The sequence below is a fragment of the Protopterus annectens genome, chromosome 1.part1, assembly GCF_019279795.1.
Source record: "Protopterus annectens isolate FY-2018-M chromosome 1.part1, PAN1.0, whole genome shotgun sequence".
NCBI lineage: Eukaryota > Metazoa > Chordata > Ceratodontiformes > Protopteridae > Protopterus > Protopterus annectens.
The window spans coordinates 1,895,106,086-1,895,131,293 of record NC_056726.1 but is presented as its reverse complement, the minus strand read 5'-3'; the positions used below and the strand labels follow the sequence as shown (position 1 = coordinate 1,895,131,293).

Sequence of the window (25,208 nt, the reverse complement as noted above, 5' to 3'; positions counted from 1 at the left end):
GAGCATATAGTCAGTAAGACATCATTATGAGTAAAACATATACGAGTAAAAAAGTAGTAGAACAGCAGTTCTTCATTAAGCAAATGATGCCCAACATGGCGTCCTTTACTAGGAAATAAGTTACCATCTAGGGGTATAATAGGGACTGACACAGCTGATAGAGGGCCTCCGTTCTTCAAGAGGATCTATTATTTATAGTAATACCTTTGTATACTGTTGGGCATCACTGCAGCTAGAAAATTTCTAAACTATTGCACTTAAAAGGATGGAAACATGAATGAATATTCAATCTTTCATGTAAATATGTGTCTAATTAACCTCTTTGTTCATGTTAGGAAGGAATGGGTGCTAATTTTTATTCTAACTGAATGGGACCTATCTATTGCAGCATGCACACACATACCCCATGCACACAAACAGAACTTTCAGAGCTACTTGCAGTTTGGCGGAATCCCGGTTTAAAGGCTTGTTTGACAGCAAAATTAATTTTATTGAGTGCCATATGCTTTTCATGTCTGGAGCCTCACTTACTTATACCATACTGGCCTGTGATGCCTGTATTGAAACCTAATGATTGAGAAACACCTGTAGAATATCAGATGAAAACCTGGTTAGACTCTAACTCTAAAAAGCAGCCAAAGATTTTTGTATGGGGAATATCATGAGCTTTGCTGATATATGCACTGCACTGCATACCTTTCAACTGTACAGATTTTTGCAGAATGTCCAGATTTTTGGCTCATATTTTTGGCCCGTTCCTCATAAATTTCTGTTTTTCTAGCAAATCACTGGGATGATCTGAGGATTGAAGTTATTAAATAATGACATACATTTGTATTTCAGACTTCATATTCTTAAGAAAATGTATGTCAAAACAAACCCTGTTACTGTAGCAAATTTTTTAAGTTTATAAGATCAATATTTAAAACATGTCCCTATTTTTTGGCCTTTGTCCCCCTATTTTGTCAGGTTTTGTCCAGATTTCTTCTGCTAAGAGGTTGAGAGGTATGATTTTGTAAAGCCTATGTTCTAGGAGTACTTTTATCCAACTTCCCATATATGAGCAGCAGTTTCATAAGCTTATCAAAACTATCTGTCTGTTACTGCACAGCAAAGCTCTCTTTTCATGGAATACATAAGCAACAGTGCAGAAGTCAGTATATCCAGAGTTCAGTAATTTAAGAGGGACTTTCCCTTCATGTATATCTAACTGTATAAAAATGAAAACACAAAACCATTCAAATTAAATTGTTCAGTGGTTAGACCACGTCTTCACATGCATCAAATTTGTATCTAATCTTAAGCATCTCAAACTAAATAATTTGATGTGTTATCATATGAAGAGGCCTGGAATGCTTTACCATTTCTAATTCAAAGATATTGTTGCTCTGGCTTTGAAGGGTTTTGTTGAATAATTTAAAAAAATCAGTATTGCTGCTATGGTTAGACTTGTTCTGAATTTGTGCATTACGCAATCTTTTTTGAAAAAAAGCAGAGCTCTCATTTCACACTTTCATAACTTTACAGTGTTATTTGGTCAGGTGAAAAAATCATTAACTTCAGGAGACAGATAAAGGTAATGGTTTCAGCAACTTTATTTAGTGACAATGAGGACTGATTTGTTTCTATTGGTTAGCTTCTGCTCGTCTGTTTTTTTTTTTTTTTTTTTTTTAATGAAACACTTTGTATAAGTAATGGACCACTGATTTTGTATTTTAAGCTTCCTTTTAAGCTTCCTTATGCTTCCTTATTTTAAGTCTTGCTACTACTCGGTTCTAGATTTTTGTATTTCATACTTTTGGTATGGCTTACCTTTTGTCTTTGCTGAATCTTACTTTACTCCAGGGTTAGAAGACTGGTGACTTTTGCTTTAACAGATGGTGATGCAGAGGTGAATATTAATATGGCTTTACACTCTTTTTACCCTCTGCCTTACTACATTAGACAGTTTATCCATAGTTTGCATATTATTGACCTATTCAACTCATTTTCTGCATCATACAGTCTTCTTATCATAGGTCCATAGGTTGGTACTAGGCTATCAGCCCTAGGGCCTAGCCATAACAATTCCCTGGATATTTCTTCCCACAATATTTACTTCCCTGGACCCAACAAGTGGCATAGGGCTGCGGACTGCAGCCCCTCAAAAGAAAAAGGAAAGAAAAGAAATGAAAAATAAAAAATATTTTTAAAATAGTCCCGGCTTATCGGTCTATCGCATGCTCAGGGCCCGGCCGTCCCCATAGGGGCTGTGCACTTTTACAGTGCACAGACCATCCGGACTGCAAGAGGAGCAGCAGGGACTCGTGACAGTGCCTCAGGGATCTGGAAGGAGCATGTGGATCTGGGTCTTCAGTATTGCGGGAAGGATGTATGGATTGTAATGGACGTTAACTCTGGATGTATTCATTCAGGATTCAGGTAAGGTGCCTTTCAATTTACAATGTTTATTTTTCTTTGTGTATGGTGCTTGTGCTTTACTGGAGTGTGTGTGTGTGTGTGTGTGTGTGAAAATGCCCAGGTGCTTATGGTGGTGTGGTAGGGAATGCCTCAGGCTTGAACCCTGTACCCTGTATGCAGGTGTTAAAGACTTGAGTTCCCTACCCACCAAAAAATTTCAGATTTTTACCTCATATTTGATCTGATCTGTTCCTCATAATATCTGTGGTTTGTAAATGTTGTAATGCTTGATATTTGATGGTGTAGTAGTAGCATTGTTGCCTCACAGCTGCAGGTTCTTGGGTTTGATTCTTGGCTGGGGTTCCTTCTTTGTGGGGTCTGTATCTTCTCCCTGTGTTTGTGTGGGTTTGCTTTTGTGCCCTCCCATGTTACAAAGACATGTCTGCATTATTTCTTCCTGGGCCTCCGCTGAAAATTTGTTTATTTGTTCCAAGTCAGACTGTCCTGATTAAAAATGTTAAATAAAATTGATAGGCATTTGAATTTCAGACTTAAGGGTTTCTGAATGTTTAATTCATTTGATGGTGCAGTGGTAGTATTGTTGCCTCACAGCTATAGGTTTTCTGGTTTGATTCTTGGTTGGGGTGGCTTCTGTGTGGAGTCTGCATCTCCTGCCTGTGTTTGTGTGGATTTGCTCTGGTGCCCTGCCATTTTACAAAGATGTGTCTGCAGTTTTAATCCCTCGTCTCTGCTGAAAATTGTTTTTGTTCTGTCCATGATAAATTTGACAGGCATTTGAATTTCAGACTTCAGGTTTCTGAATGTTTAATTCCTTGCAGATTTGATGGTGCAGTGGTAGTATTGTTGCCTCACAGCTATAGGTTTTCTGGTTTGATTCTTGGTTGGGGTGGCTTCTGTGTGGAGTCTGCATCTCCTGCCTGTGTTTGTGTGGATTTGCTCTGGTGCCCTGCCATTTTACAAAGATGTGTCTGCAGTTTTAATCCCTCGTCTCTGCTGAAAATTGTTTTGTTCTGTCCAGTAAATTTGACAGGCATTTGAATTTCAGACTTCAGGTTTCTGAATGTTTAATTCCTTGCAGATTTGATGGTGCAGTGGTAGTATTGTTGCCTCACAGCTATAGGTTTTCTGGTTTGATTCTTGGTTGGGGTGGCTTCTGTGTGGAGTCTGCATCTCCTCCATGTGTTTGTGTGGATTTGCTCTGGTGCCCTGCCATTTTACAAAGACGTGTCTGCAGTTTTAATCCCTGCTGAAAATTGGTTTTGTTCTGTCCGCAGTAAAATTGACAGGCATTTGAATTTCAGACTTCAGGTTTCTGAATGTTTAATTCCTTGCATAATTGATGGTGCGGTGGTAGTATTGTTGCCTCACAGCTATAGGTTTTCTGGTTTGATTCTTGGTTGGGGTGGCTTCTGTTTGGAGTCTGCATCTCCTGCCTGTGTTTGTGTGGATTTGCTCTGGTGCCCTGCCATTTTACAAAGATGTGTCTGCAGTTTTAATCCCTCGTCTCTGCTGAAAATTGTTTTGTTCTGTCTAAAATTGACAGGCATTTGAATTTCAGACTTCAGGTTTCTGAATGTTTAATTCCTTGTATAATTGATGGTGCAGTGATAGTATTGTTACCTCACAACTATAGGTTTTCTGGTTTGATTCTTGGTTGGGGTGGCTTCTGTCTGCATCTCCTCCCTGTATTTGTGTGGATTTGCTCTGGTGCCCTGCCATTTTGCAAAGACGTGTCTGCAGTATTAATCCCTGCATCTCTGCTGAAAATTGTTTTGTTCTGTCCAGTAAAATTGACAGGCATTTGAATTTCAGACTTCAGGTTTCTGAATGTTTGATTCCTTGCAGATTTGATGGTGCAGTGGTAGTATTGTTGCCTCACAGCTATAGGTTTTCTGGTTTGATTCTTGGTTGGGGTGGCTTCTGTGTGGAGTCTGCATCTCCTCCATGTGTTTGTGTGGATTTGCTCTGGTGCCCTGCCATTTTACAAAGACGTGTCTGCAGTTTTAATCCCTGCTGAAAATTGGTTTTGTTCTGTCCGCAGTAAAATTGACAGGCATTTGAATTTCAGACTTCAGGTTTCTGAATGTTTAATTCCTTGCATAATTGATGGTGCGGTGGTAGTATTGTTGCCTCACAGCTATAGGTTTTCTGGTTTGATTCTTGGTTGGGGTGGCTTCTGTTTGGAGTCTGCATCTCCTGCCTGTGTTTGTGTGGTTTGCTCTGATGCCCTGCCATTTTACAAAGACGTGTCTGCAGTATTAATCCCTCTGCTGAAAATTGTTTTGTTCTGTCGTAGAATTGACCGGCATTTGAATTTCAAACTTCATGTTCTTCAGAATACATAGTAGCACAACCTTTTTTTCTAGCAATTTTCTAAGTTTATAAGATGAATATTTTAAATTTGTCCCTATTTTTGGGACTGTATTACCCATTATTGGCAGGTTTTGTGCTAAGGTTGACAGCTATGGCAAGAACTGAATTCACTGAATATGGACTGTAGAATTGTGCATATTTACTGATAAAGGTGCACTGTAGAATTGTGCATATTTACTGATAATGGTGGACTGTAGAATTGTGCATATTTACTAATAATGGTGGACTGTGGAATTGTGCATATTTACTAATAATGGTGGACTGTAGAATTGTGTATATTTACTAATAATGGTGGACTGTGGAAGTCTGAGTAGACTTTTTATGATAAATGTTCTCAACTGGGCAGTTTTGCCATTATGGGTGCATATGTTTTGTTTCATTGCTTACTGGAAAAATGTTCAAAACAAATTTAAAACACCCTCTAACAAGTGTACTGTATTGTACAAGGAATATAATTTTAGTACAATGAGGAAGGTGTATCAAAGAGCACATGTATGTTTCATATGCAAGGGGCCTATGATTCGAAAACAGCCCAAAATTAATCTTTATCTGCCACTGGCAAAATGTATTTTCTTTGAATGTGGGTTTCAATGAATGTGAGTTTCAAGGGCAGAGAAGTTTTAATGCTAAGTTTTCATTGTGAGACTGCATTGCTTTGTTTAACAGATTACTTAATGTTTGTGCTGTAAAATACAAAATAAAACTTTCAAATGAAGTCCAATCATTGAAGTAAAGCAGTATGCACATTAGTGTTTATGGTAAATGGAGTGAAATAGCCAAGTAATGGTTAATTGGAATGGCTGCAGAGGCTCCAGTTCAACCATTATTTTGTCAGGGAAGGGCAGCAAACTCAGACAGGCCCAGCTGAACTATACCTCCCAACTGTCCAGATTTTCAAAGAATGAATAGATTTTTGCTTCTTATTTTTGGTTTGTTGTTCATAAAATTTGTAGTTTTAATTCCTAAATGATTTGCCAGAAGTCACTAAATAATAAGTTTCAGACTTCATAACCTTCATAAAAATGCATGTTAAAGTAAGAGCCGTTCTATCAACTGTCTCAATTTATACAAGAGCAATTTTTAGTACTGTTTATATGTGCCCCAATATATTTGGCCTTGTTCAGATTTACTGCATTAACAGGTTGAGAGGTACATGCAAATAAATTGCTTTATAGAATTAGGCATAGCCAACCTCTCAACTGTCCCCAATTTTTGGCTCAAAATGTTGCTCTTCCCCTAATAATCCCTCCGCAAAATAGCAATTTTGGAAGAAAACATGGAGGGTTTACAATTAAGAAATAACTGTAATAATCAAAGTTATAGATTACTTGAAATGCATGTAGATTCTTTTATTTTGTCAGCTGCTCAAGGTAGCAGTACTAATATTAAAGTGTCCCTTCTTTGACAGGTAGAAGCTGTATTGTGTGTCTATTTTATATTTTTGCATCACATTTTTGGTCCATTTTTCATAAAATTGTGTTTTTGGCAAATTAGTGACAAATCACTAAAGACTGAAGTTAGAAAATGACAGACATTTGAGTTTCAGATTTTATACCCTTCAGAAAATTCATACTAATGCAAGACCTATTCTATTATCTTTCTAAGTTTATTAGAGCAATATTTAAAATTGTCCTTCTTGTTGTGCCTTTGTCCCACTTCTGTGTATGGCTTTGTCCAGATTTCTTGCTCTTGAAGTTGAGAGGTATGACAAATGTGTCAGGGCCATCACAGTCAGCCAGAGAGATTTCAAATTGTGACATGCTTGTTGCACCCACTCCCCATGTAGTGACTCTGGATGTGTCCAAGCAAGGCAAGGAGTAGTTGTATCTACCTTGGATGGGGAGGACACACTGCATAAGTACTACAGTGGCTTTTCATCTGTCCTTGATTTTGCAGAATGGTCTGGTTTCTGTCATATTTTTGTACTGTTGATTTATGCTTATTACTCAAAGTGCCTGTTGCTCTGTGTTTAAGTAGCAATGCTTTAATGACCATAAGGTAAGCTTGTCTGACATCGTAAGATGCAAGTAAGCTTTAATAAGCATACTGTTAAAGAATTGCCAACATTGAAAGCCTTTCTGTTGTTGCCATGCAGAGAATACTTGACTAGATAATGTATAAGCCTTGGGTATTAAAGGACAGGATTCCATTATTTTAAAAGCTCATTACACTTGTTGGAGACTTCCAGTCATCTCTACAGGCTTTACCCGTAAACTAAACAGAATGCCAATCATGTGTGGTCCATAACCTGTACAGTAATCCTTTAAGCAATGTATCTTGAGCTTGTTTCTTGTTTGCTTTTCATTTTTACTTTTATCATGTTTTCCCCATGAAACGTTGTCAGGCAGCAGGTCTTTTTGGATAAGAAACATTTTTACAAGTGGGGCATCACATAGATTTCTACTTTCAGCATGTTGCTTGGTACTTTAATAAAGCTGAATATATTATAATTAGAACTGCAGTGCAAGGAGAAGTAGTTTGAGTTGAGTGCTTCTGGTTTTTCTTATACTTGATTTTGACTGGCATTCCAGTAATGTATTTAAAAAGTAATTTATTTTTCATGCCTCACAACCTTTTGTTTCCATCTAGATATTAAGTAAGCTGTCATGCAGCCAATGCATTGAAATATTTTTATTCTTCTACACTTATTTTTGTCTTGATTGGACTTTCATAATGATGGTTTGCCACCCAGGGCAGCGTATTTAATTAAAGTTAGTTTTTTTGTGGTTTTGTGCATAGCTCCTCCCCTTTATGGTTGAGCCCATTCAGCATCTCCTGCAGCCCCCCTGTGATTTGAAGTCACCAGCCGCCACTGCCTGGACCCCTGTCTAGCAGGGCGACTGACATGCTCCCCGGGGTGAATTTCCTATCTCCCATCCAATCGTCAAGGTTCCTTTTGAAGAGGGCCAAGGAGGCGCTCTGCTTGACATGTATGGGCAGTCTATTCCATTGTATGGGGAGTGTCTGGGTCAGGAACCTATCCTTCTAGCATGTTTTGATCATTGTGATGACAAGGTTTAGATCCCTGGAGCGTGCGGCTCTGAGGGATTGGGATTTCTTTAACTGGAGCATGTCCAACAGCTCAGGGTTTGACATGGCCTTGTATGTTAAGCAGCTTCCATAGTAAAAATATATCACTGCCCAAAAAACAGAGTCTATCATTGGTCGGAAAAAAAACACTCACAAGTAGTCAAAAACTTCAAACGATGCACAAACTGCTAACAGAAAATAATAAAAACGTCCAAAGTAAAATGGTATTTTGGCATCCTAGTGAAATCAATTATCTTGACATTCATTTAAATAATGATGGGGGGACCCTTGAAAGTAACATTCACAGGAAGGAAACTTTCTCTAATTCAATGCCTCACTTCAATAGTTGTCACCCCTAACATCAGAAGAAAGGGATCATCAAAGGTCAGATGGTTAGATTGTCTAGATTGGTGAGTAACTATGATACTTTTAAGGTTGAGTTATTCAAGTTAGTTGGGATGTTTTTAGATAGGGGTTATCCCCTTAAACTAACCTTTAAGGTTAAACATGAGGTACTGAAGAAGAGAGACACATTGTACCAGCCAATTTTATGTTCTAGAATACCTGAGAAATCTATTAACACCCAGAATAATAACAGAGCCACGATGGCTCTAAGATACAATTACCTCACCCAAAAATTAGTAGTAGCTATTAATAATGCATGGCAGTCTGGTCTCAACAAGATACACAAGAACATACTTGGTCTTAAACCCAAGATAGAGCTCTATAGGGGAAGAAATGTTATGGAGAACCCCATCCGTAAGAACCAAGTATCTAGAATGTACAAGTGTGGGACATGTAGGACCTGTATGATAGCCCCTATGTGTCTATCCCTGGTTACAATCGTACTTTATGTTGCCCCAGCAGGTGTAGTTACAACACAAATATGTTAGTGTATGTAGCAATGTGCACCAGGTATACAAGTTTTTATGCGGGCAAAACTATTCGGAAGCTCAGGGAAAAAATATCTGAACATGTAAGGGCTATCAAGATGAAGAATGTCCATAATGCATTATATAGGCATAGCACAACTTGTACTAATTTTAATAAATGTATGTTTTTTGTGATCGACAAAGTAACCTCTAATGGGGAGGAGGTGTGAAACTAAAAGTGTAAGTAGAAAATCTTGAGACCAAGTAGCAACTTAGGCTTAATGCCACCCCCCAGGTTTAAATGTTAGTATTGCCATTCTTCCAATTTTTAAAAGAAAAAGCAAGTGGCATCTAGAATATTCCTTAAATACACCTTAAAAATATTCTTAAAAATATTATTTTCAATTACACAGGATCTTGATTATTTGTTGTATAACAGATTTTTACATGGTTATTTCATTATTCATTTTTTATCTTGAGGTTTGTGCCTTTAAACATTTGTAATTAGTATTTGATGATGTAATTTCATCTTATTTTGTGTGGATTGGTCAGGTTGTAGTTTATGTTATTTAAACTGTGGATTTATATTCCATTGTTACTCTGATGAAGCCATTTGTTATGGTGAAAGCACTCAGTCTTTGGGATATATTGTTTGTTTTTTATCTATCATTGTGCCATTAAATTGCTGTCTACCGTTTGAGTTTGGACATTTTTATTATTTTCTGTTACCAATTTGTGCTTCGTTTGAAGTTTTTGACTACAAATAATCTTTCAAGGTTGCAGGTTATTATTTTTGTAACTGTAGCAACTATGTGACACCCAGACTGCCCTGCACTCCTCCAAAAAAAACATTTCCTGGTGTCTTTTGTGATCGATTATTTTACTTAGTCATACATTGTAACATTTTGTACCTGTCTAATTTAAAATTAATTGTCATCTGCTATCTGACTGCTTCAAAACCACATTAAAACTAGTTTATCAGTGAACACCTGTTTAACTTTAACAGACTCAATTAATCTAATATGCAGTTCTTCTCATTCAACATACTTCTATGCATATCTGACTGCCTTTTTTAACACACTACCTATATTTACTCCTTGTTTGCTACAAAATGTAACAATGTAACATTGTCAAACCAAATCCAAACTGCCTCATATGTCTGCAGTAATATCAGCTTCTGCACATAGTTATCACTATATTATTATTGCACCCCCCAACAAATGCTTGAAATCAGTCAGTGAGTATTCACAACTCTTTGTACACAACACCTTTAGCTGTTCCACATTTAAGTTTATAGCAGCAATGCATATATTAATCAAATTCCCAGAGTTGCTGTTAACAGGAGGCAGTGCATTGCTGTCTACATGAGCTTCATTAAGTACACTGGCTGCCATTTTCTACTTGGTAGCATTTTAAATTACTACCTATTCAGAATCTGTTCATTAGGACCAAATTCACACCTAACTAGCAGTACCTGTGACCTTTTTACAGAAATGTTTACAAGTCCTATCTCTGTCTACCTCCAAGTCAGTTGCCTGCAGTAGGGAAGAATTATCACATTTCTTTCCTTCTCCCATTATTTTTCTTTTAGATGCTGTTAACCCACTGTTGTATCATCTAAATTAGTTATCTTTTATTACGGACTGTTAGCTTAAACATTTACATCCGTTATCCCTGTTTTTCTAGAAAACTAGAATTTTCTCTTAGTGACTGCATGGGTTTTCTTAGGGTAATTTGTTTTTCTTCCATACCCTAATCATATTTCTGTGCAGATCTCTAGCAATGTCTAGATCTAGATCTAGATATGTATGCTTCTTTGTTATTTCAAAGATGATGAAAAGTAAGTTGTACAAAACAGTGGTGCGACCAGTATTACTATATGGTACAGAAACCTTGGCAATGAAGGCAGAGCAGTTGATAAAGTTAGAGGTGATGGAGATGAAATGCCTGAGATGAGTGGTAGAATGCACACTGTGGAGCAGATGGAAAAATGAGCAACAGAAGTCCGAGATGTTCTATTTGCACAGAATGGCAAAGAGAGCAGATTACTGTGGTTCGGGCATGTGTGCAATAAAGCAGAAAACAATCTAGTGAAAAAGATTTGAGATAGACAGAAAGAACCCAAGAGGAAATTAGGTCGTACAGCAAAATGATGGATGTATTGCATGGCACCCTGACCCCATATAGAAAGTGGGAAGGGGGGGTTGATGATGATGATGAGAGATGATCTGCATATGTATGATTACTGTGTTATTGTCATACTGCAAGCCATTGGTTCAAAGTCCATGAAAAAACCCATGTGAAACCCATTCAGGTAAAGCTTTGGGACAGGTTTTAACATGGGATCTACAAGGGGAGAGGCAAGGCAAACAGACTATAATGGTCACCGTTCTGCAACTTGAGTTGTGCTGGATGTTATGGTACCCAACATACCCATTCAATGTCTAGATCTAGCAAAGGGAAAATACATTATATACATAAAGAAATAACTATAGGTGTTTGTCTGTATCTATCTATCATACTATCTATCTATCTATCTATATATCTATCTATCTGTCTGTCTATCAGTATTCATGTATGTATACTGAATTTACATTAGCTTTGTACCCTTGACCCCTGTTGGCCCAGGTGTAACTGAGAAGGACCTGAGGACCTCCTCATTTACCTGGTTAACAGATGAATAAATTAAAATGTAATTTTTAATTAAAAAATTAAAGATTATAGCTGTTTTCTTTATTTTATTTTTTTTACATTTGTTAACCAGGTAAACCTAGTGTATTCTGAGCACATGGTATGTGCCCTATGCCAATGCAATGTTCTTCTCTGGCACCTCTGTGCACATTAATTTCTTTGGATGCAGAAATCATTCATGTTATGCTCAGTAGATTACTGCTTCCCTAGCAATGGATGTCCATTGTCAGTTTGTATGTACCATGGCAAAGAATGCAAATATTGTGTACCATGGTTGTGGCATTGTGTGTCTATGTGCTTTACATATGTGTGTACCTGTGGATATGTAGCTTGCATTGCACCGTTGTGTGTTAAATGCCTATCTGGCAGTGCATGGCAGTGCACCTATACTAGTGCAGAATGTGCACCTACCCTTCACCTTAAAAATCACTATATCTATGCACGTGGTCCATTACTGACATTTTGGGCACATAGCTTGCCCATTCCCCGCATCCTACAAGTGTACTCTTAGATGCCTATTTACTCAGTGTACTACATGCATAATGTGCATGTTAAATGCTGGGCGTCCTGACAAGTACTCAGCTTATTTGTGATTGCTTCACACATGAGAGATCATAAATGAAGGAAAGCTCCCAAATATGAATTGCATCTGGAAATAAAAACTCACAAGAAAAAAGCACATTTACAGAGGGCAGGCCATCCTGCAGACTTTGTTGAGGAGTTGCTTATTCTCCCACCCCTGCTGCTGCTGCATGGTTGTACCATTGTGGGAAAAGTGGAAGTCATTGGTATATTGTTGGTTTCTTCTTTCAAGGCAAACTGGCTAGTCGAAACCCTAATGGTCACACAAATGCCCATTAATCACTAGAACTGTATAACAAATCTGGCTGTCTGTATGGTTTTATTGTACAACCTAAGCATTCATTGGTATCTGTATTCATTAGTCTGGGCTATCTCTGATGTATTACTCCTCAGTACCCTCACTTTGACCCCAGGCACACTTCCTTTGTACTACACAGTTAACTTGCATAGATCTTTGGTAGAGTGAGTAGGAAGTACTGCCTCTGTGCCTGTGATATACTTATGAACATCATCTCCATCAGTCTTATCTGAGAAATTCTTCATACTACAAGTGATATGCAGTGTGAGGAGCTTGCATGAATCCTGCTTCTGATATATCACATGACACTGAAACTAAACTATTGCATTATTTATTCTAACACTTATAGGTTCATAGGAGGTTACTAGACTAGTGGCCCTAGAGCCCTTACAAGACTAGCCATGTTAGTCCTGAGTTGTTCCAATTTTCCTCGGTTAGATGGATTTAATTTACAGACTGAGTCTATGATCAACACCATCTACCCCTGTCCATGACGGACATGGGTGCCTCCCCTGCGGTGAATTTGCAGTCTTCCATCCATTTGTCTAGGGTGCACTTAAATAGGATCAGTGAGGAGCTCTGCTTCACGTGAGTTGGAAGTTTATTCCAGGGAAGAGGCAATCTCTAGGAGATATATCTGTTCTCCAGCATGTTCTGTTAATGTCACAGGCTAGGTTAAGATCCTATTGCACCATTTGACTTGTGGATGTGCAGTATTTCCATCAGGGCAAGGTTGGAGGCTGCTCTGTAGGCCAGATACAAGTCATATCTCTCAGCAGCCAATAAAATGCAGAGTACGGTGACAGAGCTTTCAGTTTATCCATGTAGTCGTGGTTTGGAGGACCTGTATTTTCTTGGTGAGAAACCTCTGTAGTTTCTCCAGGTGCTGCATATGTCTAGTGAGGTACATGCAAAAGGCAGTATTGTACTATGTTAATGGCCTGGTGAGGGTTGAGTACAGTGAGTTATAACATCCTTAGACCCGGATGCAATGCCCTTACATATGAGATGCGTAACATAGAAGGCTTTCTTTGCCACTGTAGAAACTTGGTGGTCGAAGTTCAGATTGCTATCAACTTGTATTCCTAAATCTCACACCACTGGGTTTGAACTTATGGAGATGCTGTCAATATTGTAATTAACAGGGAATTCTGCTTTGCCAAAGGGGATAATAATGCACTTTTTGCATTTTGTTTTAGACCATTGCTTTGGGACCAATTATTCATCTGTGTTAACCCCTCCTGTAATATGTTAACATTGTTGGGGGACTTAAAGATTGAATTCAATTTGCAATCATCAGTGAACTTGGTAAGCCAAAGGCTGTCTACTTTAACCTAGACTTCAGGGAAATAGATTTCCATCAGTAAATGGCCCAGCACAGATCCTTGTGGTACTCTACTGGTGACGGATCTACTGGTAGAGGTGGAGTCACCAATTGTGACAGTATATGTTCTATCAGTGAGCTATTTGGCTAACCATCTAAGGATTTATCCCTGTTTTTTTTTATTTCTCCAAATCTTTTGGGTTTCCAATACCATGAGGGGAATGGACCCCATTCCCAAGTCAAAGTATGATAAAAGTTCATGAAATTACTATTGTTTCAATCTTTGATGTCAGCCAGAGGTGCTCTATGCAGCACCCGCAATGTGCCCAGTAATGACTCCTTCTGCAATTTGTATGGAGTTGCACGTATTGGTAACATATCAAAGTACGCTAGTAGATTCCTTTTTATAAGACCATTGCTCCTACTACTATTGGAACTGTCTGGATATCTTTCTTCCACATTGCTCTTGTTTCTGCCTGCAAATCCTGATATTTTATGATTTGTGCCTCTCTATACATAAGACACTGTGGTCACTGGGTGTGGCGATTTCAATGATCAGTGCTACTTTTGTCTTCTTTTCATGGACCACCATATCTGGTTTTCTATCATCTATCTTTTGAACTGTTGGTAAAGGGTGATTCTTTGTGATGTAGACTTCATTATTTTCTATGATGCTTTGTGGCTCATGTTTCCAGTGCTTTTCAGCAACTTCAGTACCATAATGTTCACACAGTCCCCGGTGCAACAGTCTTGCCACATTATTATGCCTTTCACTATACAGTCCTTCTGCCATTAGTATGTCACAACCAGCAATGAGGTGTGTGACTGTTTCCAATTCTGTTTTTCATAACCTACATTTGTCTGTTTCTCCCACATGTTCACTGGAATTTGTAAACCAACATATATGTAGCCCACTATCTTGGGCCACCAGTATTACATTTTCACCTCTTGGTTTGAATTCACCTCTATTTAATCATTACTGCATTCCATCCATATCAACTTAAGACTCTTCCAGAAGTTTTCTATACTTGCAACATTTATGCATTTTGCACATTTCTTGCCTTCTTATCTGATCCTTTACCTTATATTCTTTCTTTTGTTTTTTAGCACATTCATTTGCTGCCTGTTTTTTTTATCTACTTCTGGTTTGATTTCTATTCCTGATTGATGCCGAAATACTTCTGCTAGACTAAGCATGGAAGTCATCTTAGATTTATTCTCCTCATGTTTCAAAACTTTCACTACGTTTGGATCTTGTGAGGTCAGCAGATATGTGTGCAGTCTCACGATTGTAGATCTATACATGTAATCAATTTCAAGGAGGCCCATACTTCCTTCAAAATAGGGAATATATAATCTTGGTATGCACTGATTTTTATAACTCATTTGATGAGTATGAAGCATCCTTCTTGTTTTTCTGTCTAATATCCAACACATTTTGGGGCAAATCAATCACTCCAAAACTGTAAGTTAGGAGAGGAAGAGCAAATTGGTTTATAACCTGAATTTTGTTCCTAGATGTCAATGCTATTTTCAGGATTAAGTCTTCTAAAATATTCCTTACTAAGTTTTATTCGCATCTGTTCATGTTTCATTGTTGATCCTTCATCAATTCCCAAATATTTATACACTCCCTCTTGCTCAAGTTCTTTTATTTCACATTCTTGTCCCAGGCTGATGTTTTCCTGGTGCTGCCGTTTTCCTGCTTTAAAGGCTGCTTTGGTACATTTATCAAGACCAAATGACATTCTTATATCATATGAAAAAGTTTTGTTAACTTGTAGTTGTGCTTTCAGTTCCTCATCTGATGAGCTATACAGTTTTAAATCATGGACAAAGAGAAGATGAGAGGTCTTTACACTCTGTTGTTTTCAAGGAGCCAATGCAATGTATAGCTGCTTGCATCATGAAGTAACACTCATTTAACTTTCTGTTATAGTTGCATGTTCATGTATTAGGATTTTTATATTATATTACATTTTTGGTACTGAACAATGTAACTCTTTTCTTTCTTTAGTTAGGCCGCACTCAGTAATATTTTCAGCAGTTAAAATTTTAGTGTATGACTTTTTCAACCTGTATATATATTTGGGTCTATATTGCATCATCGAATGCTTAAAACATCGACACATTTTCAGCAAAAGCTGAAAATGTTGAATCCAAAGAACAGTGATTTCTTTCCTAGGGAAAGAAATCGCTGTTCCAACCCCCGCAAAAAAAAAAAAAAAAAAACACATTACACACTTCCAAACACATACACACATACCCAATCCTAATTATACCCCCCCAAAAACCAATAAACAACTAAATACACATATGCAAATAACCCAAACATACATTTAACAAAAAAAAAAATAGTAAACATTTTAAACCATATGCACTTACCTTAACTCTAACCCTAAGGTCAGTAACTCTCGCACATTTACATAAACAGCTCCAAACACACACACACACACTTACCTTAACCCTAATTCTACCCCCCAAAACAAAAGTGAACAACTGAAAACACACACACACGTAACTCAACCATACATTTCACACAAAATATAAAACACTAAACACTTTCATACATATGCACTTACCCTAATCCGCACCCTAACCCTAAGGTCACTAACTGTTGCACAATCACACTCTGGAGCTATACAAGGGGCCATACTACACTTCAGAACATGGCAAAAGAATGAAGCGGTCAAGCAACTTCTTTCCCAGGGAAAGAATTCGCTGAACAGCCGCTTCGCTGTTTTGCCTGTTCGCTCTACATGTGTCGACGAAAACACATTCAACATAATGCGTTTTCGGTATACTCATAGGAACCCTATATATTTAGCCTCTGTACTGTAACCAAGAGCAGCACTCATCTTTCAGTTCTGTCACTCGTCTCTCTCTAACATAGATGACAGACAGGTGGGGTATTTTGTTTAGATGCTTTAATACATAAAAACACATCAGGATGGATAGCAGCATCATTAAATACAAGCAAACTGGTCAACAGACAGACCTTACATACATACATGGTTACATCTCAACAAAATGGCAGTCTAGCTAGCACATGCTTCCATGTGCTCGCAAGTAGAACAAAGCTGCAGACACCATTTCCTGCTTCTTCTGCCTTGTGCATGCAGACAGTAGTGCAGCATGTTCCTCGGGCTTTATGCACCATCTGATTTCTACTTGCTTGCTTACACATGCATACAGAGCTGAAGCTTTGCTTTGCTCTGTGTGTCACTCTTACACCTAAATGTTATGGCCTGCATTTCCCATTTATCTTACTGCACAGAATGAGTCAGAGGAGAAAGTTGCCATCTGCTACAGGAGGCAATACAGATTTTCAGTATAGAAGGGTTAGTGCACTCCTGTGTTGTCCTTTGTACTGTAAATCATTGTACCAGATCTGACTTACCTTTAGTAAAGGTACTCTTCCCTTTGTAACTGCCTTCTTCAGTTTGTGAAAGTACATAGGAGTTGCCGGAGCATTAGTGCCACCTGCCCCTGTTGTGATTGATGTTGCAGCTGAGGTGAGGGGGAGTTTTCTGCTGGGGGAGAGTTTAAAGCTTCACTCAAGTGTAGCCCACACCAGTCACCTTCCTTAGCTTAACCAAAACTGGAGCAGTTGCAATTGACTGAGCATTGCTATACCGGTCACTGTACATGAAAACCTTCTACATCAAGTGTAAACTTCAGTAGACAAGCTAGTCCTTGACATTGGTCAACAAGAAATAGAGGTGCCTCATGCCACTGGCAGCCCAAGTCTAGAACTAACGTCTACTCTTTCTCAGTAATATCCATCTGGGAAACCTGACAAGGGAGGGGGTTTGGTTATAATGGACGTCCATGGCTGTTCTGGATGTTTGTTGAGTTTGTTGAATGATGAGAGAGTGTACATGGAGGTTTCCATTAATGAGATCAGTATTGCATATTGGGCCATTAAAGTAGCTCTCAATGAACATTTGTTGTTCAACCGGGTTTCCCTAGAGTTGTTTGAGCTTCTTAGGGTTCAACATCCTGTGATTCCTAGAATTTTTGGAATTCCAAAATGATCCCCCCTTGCGTCCTATAGGGGCTGCTGGATCAGTCACTGAGCCACTTGCCATATTTGTGGACTCTAAACTGAAGAACCTGTTTAGACCTTTTCTACATATTGTCAAGGACTCTTGGGATTTGCTCAGTAAACTGAGGGATATTGATTTTGATGAGTCTGTGTTTTTTGCGACCTGTAATGTACAGAGTCTGTTTACTGCCATTCCACAAGATGTGGGATTGGATTGGTTTGAAAATACTGTGACTGGTTTTGGGGGTTTAGATGTGGTTGAGATACAGCTGGTCATGGATTTTGTGGACATAATACTTAACAATAATTTCTTGACCTTTAACGGAGAGTTTTTTAAGCAGATATCTGGTGTTGCAATGGGGGTACCTTGTGCCCCCCTTTTTGTGAATGCTGTATTGTTATAGTGGGAATTGGAATATGTATTTAAGTTTTCTAACTATACGAGCTGTAAAGGCTACTTTTGCTAGATGGATAATTTGTTGATCATCTGGAGGGGTTTGAAAGATTTTTTTAAATTTTTGCAGAGCAGCACTACATATGTGAAACTTACATGTAATGCTTGATGGGCTAGACAAAATCGTGACATTTAAGCCTAATGTGTATTACTTTCTTATGCGTGTTTATTTTTCTATTTTCATGCACCAATTTATAGTAGTGGGTACCTCAGTATATTCTTCTGATGGAGGCGTATTTGTCAAGCTTGCTGAGTTAATAACAGTGACTTTGGAAAATAATGACAGTATTATCATTGTATATACTGCCTCCCTATAGCCCTTAACAATGTATACTAAATTATAATTTATATTTATATAATTTTAAGTTATGGAGCTTTTCTCCCCAGGCCTACACTGAAAATGTTTTTTTGCCCATTCAGACTTTCTCAGTAAACAAATGTCAATTACTCAATCAATAATTAAAAAAATCCTAAATAAATGAGTGAATGCATGAATTAATAAATAAATAAATACATTCAATGTATTCGTTTGCTAACCAGATGATCCTTTGCTGAGAGTTTTGACTTGGGCCACTAGAGTGTAAATACAAACTGGCCTGAAAATGGATCTAACAATATGTTTGTATTTCAATGCACCTTTATAAAAGAAACATTGTATTTAACATATATGTAAATATTTATAAGAACAGGAATGACAAAAATGTTTTTGCACAATGCTGCCTCCATACCCTGAATGTTATATAACCCCATCTTAACATGCTACCCTGGAATAAAATGTATAGTTGTCTTTGCACAAAACCAAGTATTACATTTATTTTGTGAAAATCTGGGGGTAAAATTAAGCATAGTCTCCTAAAAAAACAAACAAAAAATATTACTAAATGTTCATCCTTACCTTCAGTTTTTATGGCTTTGTACTTTTCTCTTTTTGTACCTGCCACAATGACATGACATGTAATGCACCTATTTTTCAGTAGGACAGTTTGCATGACTTAAATACTGGGTATATACAAATTCGAACATATGGTCTCGGCCATATGAGGTTCGAATTTGTAAAAGTTTGATCTACTGAAGGGGACCGATTATCAAACTATCATAAGTATGAAATGCAGTTGGGTGAAATGCGATAATATCGACTTGGAAAACAGAGTGTACGACGTGCAAATGTCAAACCCACATATTAGTATGCGAATTTGACCTTACTTGACATCAATAGAATGCAGTTCTAAACTGCACCAGATGTAACATGAGGAATTGCTCCCCCCCCACCCCCTGCAAAATATTTATTCCAACTCCGAGATCGCACTACAGTGGGAAAAAGGGTACATTTCCCAATCCCCACTTTACCGCAATCTCTAGTTCAATGACCGACCTCGTCTTTGTGAATGCACTGAGAATTCTCTGAAATGGAACTCGCACAAGGGAAGGATCAGCAACATGGATCAGACAAATGCCAATCGACAACCCTTGGTCGCCAAAACTTCCCTGGGCAATTTAAATGTAAACATATAAATATATACATAGATAGATGTGTATATGTGTGTGTGTGTGTGTGTGTGTGTGTGCATATATATATATATATATATATATATATATATATATATATATATATATATATATATATATAGATATATATATAGGGTCTATATTGCAACATCGAACTCTTAAAACTGCGAACGATGTTACATCAACACATTTTCAGCGAAAGCTAAAAATGTCAAATCCAAAGAGCAGCTCAACCATACATTTAACACAAAATATAAAACAGTAAACACTTTCATACATATGCACTTACCTAAACCCCCACCCTAACCCTATGGTCAGTAACTGTTGCACAATCACGCTTGGGAGCTATACCAGACAAGGGACCACACTGCACTTCAGAACACGGCAAAACAGCAAAGCGATCAAGAGACTTCTTTCCCCAGGGAAAGAATTTGATGAACAGCCGCTTCGCTGTTTTGCCTGTTTGCTCTACATGTGTTGATGAAAACACATTCGACATAATACGTTTTTGTTGAACTCATAGGAACCCTATATATATATGTATATATATGTGTGTGTGTATATATCTATATACATATATATATATATATACATATATACATGGATTCACTTCTAAATCTTGAAGCCATATTACTGAGTCTTAAAATCTCAAGACAAAAATAACGAAACATCGGACTTCCGAACAACAGATTTCACACAAGGTAAGTAAACACTTGGCCAACCTACACAAAAATTAATGCCGAAGTAAGTAAAGCTCACCTAGGTGGATGACTATGCCCCCCACACACCCCCCAACTAAATATACCAACTCTGGGATCGCACTACAGTGGAGAACAAGGCATGTTGGCCTTGGTGAGGGTTCCAGCTGGCCAAATGTTTACTTACCATTTGTATAACCCTCTGTTCAGCATTCCAGTCTTGAGATTTTAAGACTCGAGCTATAGAAGTGAAACCATATATACATGCATATACATATATATATATATATATATATATATATATATATATATATATATTTAAATGTATATATAGATATATATAGATATAGATATATATGGTTTGCAGTCACATTTTCAAATGACAGTCACATGAAATGGAATGGTCCAAAGGCTGTTTTCCACTTCTCATAATATTAAACTAAAAATCGTCAAGTCCATAATTGTGAGGTAGACGTTCTGCTTGGAGATCACACTACAGTGGTGACTGGGAAATGTACCTATTCCTCACTGTAGTGTGATCTCGGAGTTTGTCTGTATTAATAGCAGGGGGTGTGCTTGCTCCCTGCAAAACAGTGGTTGAAAATCACTGGACTGAAAGATGCATTGGGTAATGTCGACAGTGTCGAATATGGATGTCAGCATTACCGTTTTCGTGATTTTGTCTAGGCGAAGTTTTTATTTTCTGTATTTTTTTTTGAGTAAGTCATCACTTGGACAAGTGATTTTCAGAAATGTGATAGTAAATATATGTATATGTATATATATATATATATATATATATATATATATATATATATATATATGTATATATGTGTGTGTGTGTGTTTGTATACATATATATATATATATATATATATATATATATATATACATATATATATATCAAATTGCGGTGGTGGTGCTGCGGTAGCTCTATCGCCTGACAGTAAGACGTTGTCTCATTCGATTCTCAGCTAGAGCATCTTCTGTCTGGAGACATGCGTGAATGGGCGTACCTTCCTTGAAGGTTGTGCTTCAGGGCTGGCAACTCGGCACATAAAAATCTACTGCCAGTCATTAGCGGACCGGAGTTCCGCTGTGGCGACCCCTAACGAGGAAAAGCTGAAAGACACAACATATCTATCTATATATATATATATATATATATATATATATATATATATAAATATATATATATATATATATAGTGTATATATACATATATATATATATATATGTGTGTGTGTGTGTAAATTATATATAATGTACATTTATATTTTTATATGTATATATATATATATATATATATATATATATATATATATATATATATATTGCATCTATATCTGTTAAGGTACTGCAGTTTGTTAAGCTGTGTTTCTGCTTCTCTTATAAACATAAGCAGTATTATTCTAAAAAGTTAAGATTACAAGGTCCTACATGTTGCCATTAAATGTGATTGTTTTGCATGTACAGCTATTCATGGTATAATGGAAGGTGCATCCACCTTCTCTTATGATATGTATATATCAGAACCAAGATGCTATCCTCAAAAAAAAGGAAGCTAATCTGGTGGTCCCCTGCCATAAACGAACTCTACAACAGAAGAAAGAAACTGTTGCAAAAAAGATTAAAATCCCATGATTGGAGGAACTTCCTGGTCAGCCTCATTAAGAAGCTGAGATCCCTCATAAAATCCTCCAAAGCTAGTTATGAAAACAAAATCACCACAGATTCTAAAGACAACCAAAAAAACATTCTCTAGCTATGTCAAGAATCTCAATGGCAGCACTCAGATCTGCTCTGAGTTACAGCACAATGACACTAAATATACAGAACCAACTGATATTGCCAACATCATGTCAGATAGGTTCAATGCTAACTTTACTACCCTTTTACCCCCTAAATGACCCATCTCTATACTGGAAGAATGCAAAGTTCCAGTCACTGCTGCACAGGTAAAAAATGCACTATCCAAAGCCAAGAACACAGCATCCCTGGGACATGACAACATCCCAGGCTGTATTCTACATGAACTCCAGAATGAACCGGCACCCCACCTAAGCACCATGTTCAGTCATAGCCTCACCTCAGGCTTTGTGCACACTGAATGGCTCACAGTGATGGTTATTCCACTCCACAAAGCGGAAGCCACCATGGACCCCGGGAACTACTGCACCATTAGCCTAACGAGCCTTGTCTGCAAAGCCATGGAACGTATCATCACGGAACTTACAAACAAAGACACTGGTAATCTCCAAACTCTGGACCTCACCCAGTTTGGGTTTGTAAAAGGCAGATCATGTCTCCTAAACCTGATAGACTTATTTGAAGCAGTCACTAAAGCCGTAGATGAGGGTAAGGTGGTTCACACAGCCGATCTAGATCTCACCAAGGCTTTTGACACCATCCCCACTCTGGAATTATAGATAAACTCACTAAACTTGGTATAAATCCCTATGTCACAAGATGGGTTGCCAACTGGCTCATTGACAGAATCCACACTGTGAAAGTAGCAGACTCCAAATCCAACTTCAAACCAGTGACAAGTGGAGTACCACAGGGTTCAGTCCTGGGTCCTTTCCTGTTTGATATTTACTTTTCTGAAGTACAGGCTAACACAGAAGGTCTTTGGCCAATGAAGTTCGCAGATGACTGCAAACTAGGAGCCATAATCGAAACTCATAATGATGTGGACATCCTACAAAAGGGCCTCACTGAAACAGATGCCTGGTGTCAAAGCCATGGCCTCAAGCTCAAAGCCAAACAGTGCATTGTCATCCCCTTTGGTAAAAACTCTGTACCCATGAGCTAGCACATAGGTGGTAGTCTACTTAACACCGAAAGTGTGATTAGAGACCTTGGGACACAGATGGACAGTAGTCTCTCCTTTGATAATCACATCGCCACAGTAGTCAGGAAATCCTTCTACGTGGCACACCTCATCGCAAAAGGTTTCTCATCCAGGAAAAAAGAGGTCATTGTTCCCCTCTACTCCTCACTCATTAGACCCATTATAGAGTACAATGCCCCTTGTGGAATGTATCTCACAAGATATCTACAACAAAAAGGCTGCAGAAATACCGCACAAAGAGGATTACCGGCCTCAAACAGATGCCCATACGGAGACCGTGTCAAAAAACTCCAGCTTTACTCCATCACATATCGCCTACTCAGAGGCAATCTCTGCCTGACATACAAAGCTATGTCACCACAATAAACAGAACATGCTGGAGGGATATATTCCTGTCCCAGAGACTTCCCATACTCTGGAAAAAACTACCTATCTATATCAAACAAAGCTCCTCATTAGCACTATTCAAGAAAAATCTTAAAGATTGGATGGGAAATAGGAAATTCATCCTGGGGATCACTTCTGTGGCTCTGCTTGACAGGGGCACAGGAAAAAAATTTTCTTGGGTGGCGAAAACCAGGGTACCATTATGGCTAGGCTTATATAGGCCCTAGGGCCAGTAGCCTAGTACCTACCTATGAACCTATGTAAATCTCTAAGGTCTATCCAAAACTATTAGTTTTACAGAAATGAAAGCTTTGATATCAAGTACCCAGTCCCAAAATACTTCCTGTCAGTGTAAGTAACTACTAACATGAATAGCATTTTGAAAGCAGGTGTTTTGGAATCTGGCCCTTTGTCCAAGCCTATTTGTGGATAAGCCTTACACCAAAGTAAGTCAGTTACACTGAGAGCAAGTGTTTCAGAATCAGGGTGGACTTGCACTCTGAGCAAGTCTTTTGGAATCTGGCCCTAAGTATAAGTCAATGCCACCTGCTTTTGAACCTAAACAGCCATGGAACAGGAAAGAAGTAAAAGAAATTGTATATAGTTGTATCTCTATCGATATTATTATTATTATAAGCACTATTTATGCAAAACAACAAGTTCTTTGATTTTACTTGCTTAGCAAAGTGTATTTTCACAAGGATGGAAATTGCAGATATAATTATGATATTCTGAAATTCATCAAACCGTCTATTATGACAGCTAATTTGATTGGCCACACACCACTCTTTTTTGCAAATTTAAATCGTGCTAGGCATTCATTCATGAAGCTGGTTCTGCAGCTGTGTAAATGATGCCCACTAAATGGTCTTTGAATGTCCTAGGGCTGAAAATAGCTCACATTGGTGAATTTAGAAGACCTTCATGAGATATTTGTCCATATCATTGTTGGCCTGTTGTGTAGACCTCTAGTGTTTCTTCTGGAAAACTGTAACCTGATTATTGAGCATTAGTCTAATGAGAGATGAGCATTCTTCAAAACTGAAATGCATAAAGACTTCTAATTGTACTTTTTTGTTTCCTGGTATACATTGCTTTATTGTTCTGCTGAACAATTACAATTAACTCCAAAAAAATCCAAAAAAAAAAAGTTGGTGAGTGAACAATTCATCCTTAATATATTGATATCTCCAAACTCCATTGGTCAAATCATTGGTCAAATCCTCATCAGACCACTAATAGACTCTAATTTATCATTTTGCATGTACTTCTGCAGACACCTGCAGCAGCTGGAGAGACCTCAGAGTTTTCTTACTAAGAAAATACAGGGACTCCAAACCATGACCTACATGGGCAGGCTGAAAGCCTTGTCACTTTACTCTGTATCTTATAGGCTCTTTAGTGCCTGGCATACAGGACAATCTCCGGCCCTGCCCTAATGGAAATCCTGCACATCCACAAGTCAAATGGCACAAGAATCACTCGCTGTAGGGATCTCAACTTAGCTTGTGACATTAAAAAAACATGCTGCAGAGGCAGGTATGTCTCCCAAAAACTGCTGCTTCTCTGGAATAGACTTCCTGTTGATGTAAAACAGAGATCCTGACTGACCCTTTTCAAACGCAACCTAGACAAAAGGTTGGGACACTGCAAATTCACCCTGAGGGTGG

General features: G+C 38.0%; 1 protein-coding gene across 1 annotated transcript in view; it reads left to right on the top strand.

Moving 5' to 3' along the window:
* The window catches only part of PTPRU (protein tyrosine phosphatase receptor type U), a 4,710,560-nt gene that overhangs the window by 1,370,211 nt on the left and 3,315,141 nt on the right, over nucleotides 1-25,208 (top strand). The gene's annotated exons all lie outside the window — the stretch shown is intronic.